The sequence below is a fragment of the Tupaia chinensis genome, unplaced genomic scaffold, assembly GCF_000334495.1.
Source record: "Tupaia chinensis unplaced genomic scaffold, TupChi_1.0 Scaffold000685_1, whole genome shotgun sequence".
Classification (NCBI taxonomy): Eukaryota; Metazoa; Chordata; class Mammalia; order Scandentia; family Tupaiidae; genus Tupaia; species Tupaia belangeri.
The window spans coordinates 3,737,862-3,746,260 of record NW_006160208.1 but is presented as its reverse complement, the minus strand read 5'-3'; the positions used below and the strand labels follow the sequence as shown (position 1 = coordinate 3,746,260).

General features: G+C 41.9%; 1 pseudogene; it reads right to left on the bottom strand.

Annotated features, from left to right (window-relative positions):
• Nucleotides 1-2,354: 2,354 nt before the first annotated feature.
• LOC102494711 (histone deacetylase 2 pseudogene) lies at nt 2,355-4,263 on the bottom strand (annotated as a pseudogene).
• Nucleotides 4,264-8,399: the final 4,136 nt, after the last annotated feature.

Below are 8,399 nucleotides of genomic sequence, written 5' to 3'. Positions count from 1 at the left end.
ATTAATCTGCTATGGAGCCTGTACACTCCCTAGAGCGAGGGAGAAAGTAGAAAGCACTCCCAGGGCAGATGACCATACTACAATCCCTTCTCCTCCATTCTCCTCTCAAGGTTCTGGGCACACATGTACACATACCCCACGTGTTTTTCAAGCCACCGTGTCCGAGATTCAAACCACATATTCAGCCACATGGCCTTCAGCCGCCTTAACCACCACACCATCTGGCTAGCCTGGATAAATCAGTTTTGTAATTAAAATGATTAAGCCATTGACTTTGAGCTAATAAAAAATGGAGGGTTTCTGGGGAGCTCCAATCTCATCACATGAGCCCTTTAAAAGCAGAGTTGCTGTTTTTCCTGCTGTTAGCACAAGGAAAATGAGATTCAAAGCGTGAGAGGGGTTCACAGCAGGGAAGCTCTCCAGTGCTGGCTCTGAGACAGAGAGGCCATGACGCTAAGACGGAAGAGTGGTCTCTGGCCAAAAATCAGAAAGAAAATGAGCAGGTCAGTCCTGCAAGTCAGTCCTACAACTACAAAAAACTGAGTACTTCCAACAAATTCTTATCCAGAGCCTCCCCTCAAGCATCCCTTGACCTCAAGTCCTCTTCTCATGTCCCCCCTTTCCTGAATCACACTTCCCCTATGTTGTGTGTGTGTGTATGTGCACGCGTGCATGTGTGTTTTAGGGAGTTTTTTTTGCTATAAGGTGCGTGTGCTCGCTAGAGAGACAGAGACAGACAGATACACAGAAAATGAGAAATGACCCCCTCTCTGGGGGGATGGCCACACAACAATCCCTTCTCTTTCATCCTCCTTTGGGATTTTGGGCTCGCATGCACCCGCGCCTGGCGTGAGCTTTAAGCTGCTGCATCCAGGACTTGAACTGTGGTCAACTATGTGGGAGTCCAGAGACATAGCTATTACACCATTTGATGATCTCAGCCCCATGTCTTATGGCTTGCTTGTCAGATTGCTGCTCAAATGTCATCTTCTCCGAAATGCCATCCTTCAGCATCTCATCTAAAAAGACATCTCCCATCACTCTGTCTCTGCACCATCCTTCATTCTTCTTCATTGCACACATCACTGCCTGACATTATGCTACCCACTTGTTCATTTTTGTGTTGTTTTTCTGCTCTCTCTGTCTGTATCTGTAACATCTTTCTGTTAGGACTGAGACTGTAATTTGTTTACACTTTTCCCCAGAGCACAAGATAGTACCTAGAAGATGTTCATTGAATGAAAGAGTAAAATTGAAAATAAATAAGTAAATGAATAAGAAATTAAATACTCTTTAAAAAAAAGTCATTGAGAAAAGGATGATCCCTTTACTCACAGATGTGGGCCATCTAATTTACATATGAGAGTCACAATGATGCTTGGAAGGTAAGATTAGCTGCCAGGTCTCAGGCGACAGTGAAAACGACTGTTAGACTAAAAGCTAGATTGACCCTAATTCTGTTGAATAGTATTTGATGAGAACAGGTATCCTCTGAGGTTCTATCCAATTATAATTAATCAAGACATAGCAAGTTGAAAAGACTGAAACATAAGCATATGCCAAGGAAGATACAGCCATATGAAAAAAGTAAGTATGGCCAAATTCTTAAAATTCTTAATGTATTGTGTTCTCATGAACATAAAAAGTAACACTTAGAATTGATTTGAGTAATCATTACCTAAAACTGTAGGAGGCCATTGGCTTGTGTTCCCACATGGGGCACCAACAAACTGGACCAAAATGGAGTCACTCTAGTTAAAATGCCATGTTAAGCAACTTAAACATTTTTTTTTTGAGATGCTTGCTGTGGGGTGCATGTGTTCACTAGAGAGACAGAAAGCGAGAAATCTCTCCCTGGGGAGATGGCCACATGGCAATCCCTTCACCTCCATTCTCCTCCTGGGATGTTGGGCATGCACGCACACGCACCCAGTGTGAGTTTTGTTTTTTTCCCCAAGTACAATTTTTTAAAAAAATAAAGATCATTACAAAAGATGAAAAAATCAGCTCAGAAAGGCCAACTACTTTTCTAATAAATCAGTTTTTTGACATAATAACGCACATCAATTTTAAATACTATCACATAAAGCATGGTGGAGAAAAAAAATTTTGCTTCGTAATTAGAAAGACTCACAATGAAACTTGCCAAGGAAAACAAAAACAAGCCACTGTGAAAATAAATACAGTCCACAGCAAAGTAGTATAAAATGAAGCCGGAAGTCTTCAAATTTAAAACATTTGTCCTCCCAATATTTTCTGACCTTTTAAATGGCTTCCTGAAATTGGTGAGACTTTCAAATTCAGAAGTTGCTCAGCTATTTTGACTTGGCTCCTTTGGGATCTGTTTTTAACCACTATTGTCCTTGGATTTACTGCTTCATTTTATCTGTTTTTTTCGTCCTCTGTTTCCTTCTTGTCTTCTTCGGTTCTAGCTTCCTTTGCTCCTTATATCAAGTCACATTTCTCCTACCGCCTCTTCACCTTTAGAGTCTGAGAATTCTTCAGCACAAGCTACCCAGCCCACTTGTCTGATGCTCGAACAGAAATTCTCTTGCCTGGATTTTCTCCATCTTCATCTCCACTATCTTCATGAGCAGCATCTTCTAGATCAGCTCGTGTTTGGAGATCAGGGGCAATGAGGCAACAGGAGCACATTTTCAAATAAAGGCTGCTTTATCTTTTCCATGTCTTCTAGCATGTTCTGGTTTGTTGTGGTTGAAGGACCCATATGTAGTTTGAAGTCTGGGCCAACACACTCAAAGTCATCAGAATGTAGCAACTCACTAGGAATCTCACCATCAAGGGCAACCACATCTCATATATCCAACATGGAGCGCCATTATGAATTGTGTATCCACCTCCCTCCCACAAGCATCAGTAACAGTACGCTAAAAGTTTTGACAAGTTCTACACATAATTTAGCATGACCTTTAACTGTTGGATTGAATCAACCCAGTCTATCACAGATAGGGAGTCTACACCACACTGCAAAACCACAGCATTATCTCCATACACCTCCATCACTTTTGAGCTCATAGGCTTAACTATCTGCCGGTATGACTTATCATCGATACCATCTCTCATTGGAAAATGGACAGTATCGGAAGTGCCTTTTCCAGGACAAATATCCTGTGCCAGGAAAGTGCTCCCCATGGCATGGAATGATAGTCATTACCCCATCTGTTGCATCAAAAGCTTCTTCAACACCATCAACATGATGGGTATCTATACTGATATGTAAGATTCTCTGATGATGCTTTTGTTATTCCTGCAGTATCATGAACATAACAGCATCCTGGTTCCTCTGATTTCTTAACAGGATGTAATACTCCTCCAGCCCGGTTGAACAGTCCCGGGAGACACCAGTGGAGAGCTGATGAAACTCGAAGAGCCCCACAAACACTGGGCGATCTTCTCCAACGTTCAATCTTTGCATTTGCTCACTGTGCTCGGACTTGCTATCTGGTCTTATTGACGTAGCGACGTGATAATGCATCACCGGTATTTTGGCACTTCTTCGGCAGTTGCTTTATGGGGCATATATTTCCTCTTTTCTGTATAAGCCAGAGTTTAACAGTAAGTGATGGGTCATGCAGATTCCGTGAGGTTTTAGGGGCGGGGGTGAGGGGAAGGGCAAGGAGGAGGGAGGGCAGGGTCGGGCGCGGGGAGGGCTCCCTATCACCGGCTGAAGGGCGAGAGCGCAGAGCGCCTGCGTGAGTTTTAAGCCACTGAAACTGGAACCAGATCAGCCAAGTGAGCTCAGCGAAGGGACTGCTGCACCGTCTGCTGGTCCCTCACGCTGAAACGTTAAGGTGGCTAATAAGTCCCCAAACAGACCAATTTGTCGTGAAAACGAGATCCCCCAAAACAGGAGATTCCAGTCCACCAGGTCAGTGCCATCGGGAAGCCTATGCACGCGCTGCAGCTGCAGCGTTGTTCCTAGGAATGTGACTTCTTGGTCCACTGCGTCTGGAGGCGCCAGGCCTCTGAAATAAGACACTGGAAATAGCTCGCGATGCTGCCAAGATACCAGGCCTTTTGTTTAGTGGAAACCCTTATTTCCTGAATACATTCCTTCTTTACTTTTCATCAGTCACGTGGTCCTGGATTCCTTCCTAAATTAACAGAAGGCTTTGTCCTTATAAACCCTCACCCGCTCTAGCTCCCTTTCCTTCGGAACACTGATTCAATCTGGATTGTCGAATTGTCGCAACTCCTAGACCCCACATACAGCTTGTTCTGAACAGAGTCGGTCTTGGACATCTGCCGACACAGGGAATCAGGCACAGCCTGCAAACACCATGCAGTAAACAGAGCGAACCTCTTTCTCTGAAGGGCCCAATGGACACTCCTGTGCTTAGGGAGTTGCACTATTCAGCTAAAACACGTATTTTAAAATACATGGTATTTCCAAGTAAAATGAAAGCATACTAGAAATAAGACAATTATGTCTAAATATCGTGATCATTTTCCTCTTGGTAAAATCTGTACCATTTTTTATATGCTGGTTATGAAAGAAAAACCGTACCATGCTTTTATATAAAATAGGAGTTTTCTTTTAGTATAGTTTTTACTTCTATGAAATACAAGGTGACTATTAGAAAAGACAGGGGTTAATAAATGTAAACCCCAGCTAAAAGAAAGTGAGGAATAAAGAGAAGGAGAGAGAAGGATGGGAAGGAGAAAGAAAAGTGTCAAAAAATGTATCTCCTACAAACAAGGGAACAGGATGAGGAAAAACTAAGCTTGGAGTTCATTGTGCAATTGAATTTGGCCTCAGAAGCCCAAAGAAATAACTATTTTCTGAGCTTATGAACCAGAAATTGAGGAGAGAATGTAACCAGTCTGTTGTTAGTAATTGCAGGTAAGAGATTTGTCCCTGTGAAATACAGTTAGCCATAAAAAACAAACAAACAAACAAAACCAGACTAAATGTGGTTTGCTTAGAGAAGAATAATGACTAATAAAGCTGAAGATTTATCAGGCTGGAGCTAAGAAACTCTATTATTGTGTTAGAATAAACCTAGATGTATTCTAAAATGAAACATTATACTTAAATTTTCCTACTCTCTGGAAAAGAAGCCACATTTTGTCCAATGCTGTTGTGTTTACATTGCTAGCAGACGTAGATGGTCTCCAAATATGCAAGGGAAACACCTATTACCCAAAAAAACTATGCATGGATTTAAAATAAATTTTGCACTAAAGGAAACTTGTACTTTAATTTCATCTTTCCACAAACTTTCTGAAGTTCTTTTGAATGTGCTGATAAGCCAGCCTAGAAATCGGTTCTTGAATAACATGAAAAAACAGAGGGAAGACCTAAGATCATGTCCAAAGAATGGGAGCCTTCTCTTCATCCCACAGCTCCCCCAATACTATGTTGCTTTGAGTAATAAATAAAGACAAGCTACTTCAGCAAAATGGCTCTATCCTGACTCTCGTGGGACCCAAAGCAGGGGCCACTGAGCAGTGGGGAGGGCAGACAAGGCACCTGGGCCTCGGCAGCATCTGGAACATGGGACCCTTCGGGTTCTCTCCACTTCCTCTCTCTGCTTTGTCTCTACTCGTGATCTTCATCTCTGAGAAGCTGTCCCAGAGGTTCACTTACTGATGGGCCCCAAACCTCACAACCTGGACTTTCCATGGAAGGAGATAAGCTGCATCCATTCTTTAATTCTACCTCGGAAAACTCCAGGAGAGAACTTAGATTTGACCGTGCTTAGGTCAATCAACTGAAGTTGAAAAAGTGGGGTTGCCTAAGAGCGTGACACCTCCAATTAGACCCACGTGTGTGTGTGTATGTGTGTGTGTGTGTGTGTGAAGCAAAAGGGTAAGGTAAGGAAAACAGAGGGAAAAAGGGGAGAAGATTTCATAGGATAGTTCTAAAAATAACAAGGGTGCTATTGTGGGGGGAAAAGATTTCTAGGCAAACTAAGGAATTTCAAATGTACTTATGAGGTGTCTTATTGGATGCTGGAATGATATCGTGGTCTCCTACACACATTCCAGGGTAAAACTGATCTTTTTTGGTGACCAGCATCTCTTAATTGTGACACAGGTCAATTGGTCCAGAAACTGACATTTCTCAGTTGTCTGTGAAAATAAACCAGGAATCCTCTCAACAGTCAGTCACCTGGAGTGGTTTCTAGACTCTTGAGTCCCTGGGCCCGATGCTGGTTGCAGTTTTTGCTGATTCTCAGGCAGCTACCAAATTTATTTTTGCTACTGTCAGCTGAGCAAAATATTCTGGGGATTTCACTTCTCCTGTAGTTTATCCGTCAGCATCAGGGAAATTCACAATCGGTCTATGACATCGGCACACGAACATATTCTTAGAGAGTCTGCATCACTGATTCCATCAACTCAAAAGTACTATTTTTTTTTTTAAGAGAGATTGTTATATAGGGCATGTGGACTCACCAGAAAGACAGAGAGACAGAAAGAGAGAAATCCCCCAACCAAGGGGGATGGTCACACTGCAATCCCTTCTCTTTCATTCTCCTCTCGGCTGTTGGGCACTCAGGTACAAGCGCCCGGTGGGAGTTTTAAGTTTTTAAGTCGCCAGGTCTTGGACTAGACCTACAGTCAAGTACATGGGAATCCAGCAGTGTAACCATTTTGCCACCTGCTGGTCCCCTAAAGTACTATTTTTTAAATTAGCCATTAAGAATCAGCCATCCACCGATTTATCTTTTAAAGCTACCTATATTTCAAACTGGCATCAATTCTTCAAATAAAATGTAGCACCCATGTCCAAAATGTAATTTATTTTCTTAAGGCACTTCTTTCACACGGGAGTAGGACAAATCATGGGGGCACATATACATGTTTTATCATTCCTCTTACTAAAATGAGCAATCAGCATCCATGTTTTGATACTACAGAACAGAAGCCAATTTTTCAGTATCTATGCTGACACAAGTTAAGCAAACTACCAATTAACATATGAGTAATGAATTATCCTTGGGCTAAATAAAGATCTTACAACAAAAGAAATCATTCAACAATGTTTTACTTGAAATTTAAGTTCCTGTCTAATGTAGGGTCAATAGGGAAAAACAGACAAAGACACATAAAAATTAAGAGGTAATGCCAATTTCCACAAATAAAACTTCAGTTATCCAAAATAACCTGGAAACAAGATTTTCCTGAACTTTTCTCCATCAATGTAGTGATTAAAGTGCATATTTTGGGGTTCTTGGAGACTATTAAGCTGTATTATTCTCAACCCTTCCCTAAACACCCTAGACTGCAATTGTTACCATGTGAATTTTGTTTTGTAACTTCCTTCTTTAATATTCGTTGAAGACTACATATGTATATATTCCTCAGTTGTTGTTTTTCTGTCATAGGGCATGCTCACCAGAGAAAGGCAGTGAGAAATCACCACCTGGGGGGATGGCCATGCTGCAACCCTTCCCCTTCATTTACTGGGATTTTAGGCACATGCGCACATGTTCCTGGCTTGATTTCTGAGCTGCCGAGTCCAGCACTTGAACCAGAGTCAGTCACATGGGAGTCTAGCACCTTAACCACTATGTTACCTGCTAGCCCCCATATGTGTACAGCCTACCCTCGTGACTTGTGTCTTTTATCAGTTATTGTCTTGGGGAGAAAAACAATCTTGTTAAAAAGTATTTCTGTTGAAAAGTTTTTAAAAATCACTGGGTGATGGGGCCAGCAGGTGGTGTGGTGCTTAAGGCACTGGACACCCCCACATGATCCAACCACAGTTGAGTCCTGGATCTGGTGGCTTTCTCTCTCTCTCTCTCTCTCTCTCTCTCTCCCTCTCTCTCTCTTTCTCTCTCTCCTGTCTCCCTCTGGTCAAATTTAAATAAATGAATGAATAAAATTAAATTAAACAATTTTTTTAAATCACTGAGTGAAGGCATAGAGAGATTGCCCATTGACTTGAAACCAGTAAAGGGTAATCAGTTATGAGGTTCATAAGTATGTTCTGAAATAGTGCATTAGCTAGAGTTCTAACCCTGAACTAAATGAGATACGACTGGTTTACTACTATAAATGAATTGCTTCATTTTTCTTTAAATACGAAAGAATTCCAGAAGAAATATACCTAAATCAGAGGCAGAAGGCCTGTTGTTCTAATGACACATCTAGTCGCAGACCCAACTGAGTCCCATAAAGTAACAGCATTGTGTAGTAAAAAGTCTAACAGAATGCGAGTGGGAGATTTAGAGTAGAGACTGCTCTCTATGTCCAGCTCCCACAGCGAGTAGTAGCATGGCTGGGGCAGAAACCTACTTCCTGTTGATGCTATTTCCTTATGACAGGATAGCTTTCAAGGTTCTTTCAGCTCCAAAAGCCATTAAGCAACCCTATGAGGCCCTGTGGGAGTTGGAGGTTATTAAGACCCTTTTCCAATAATGTATAAC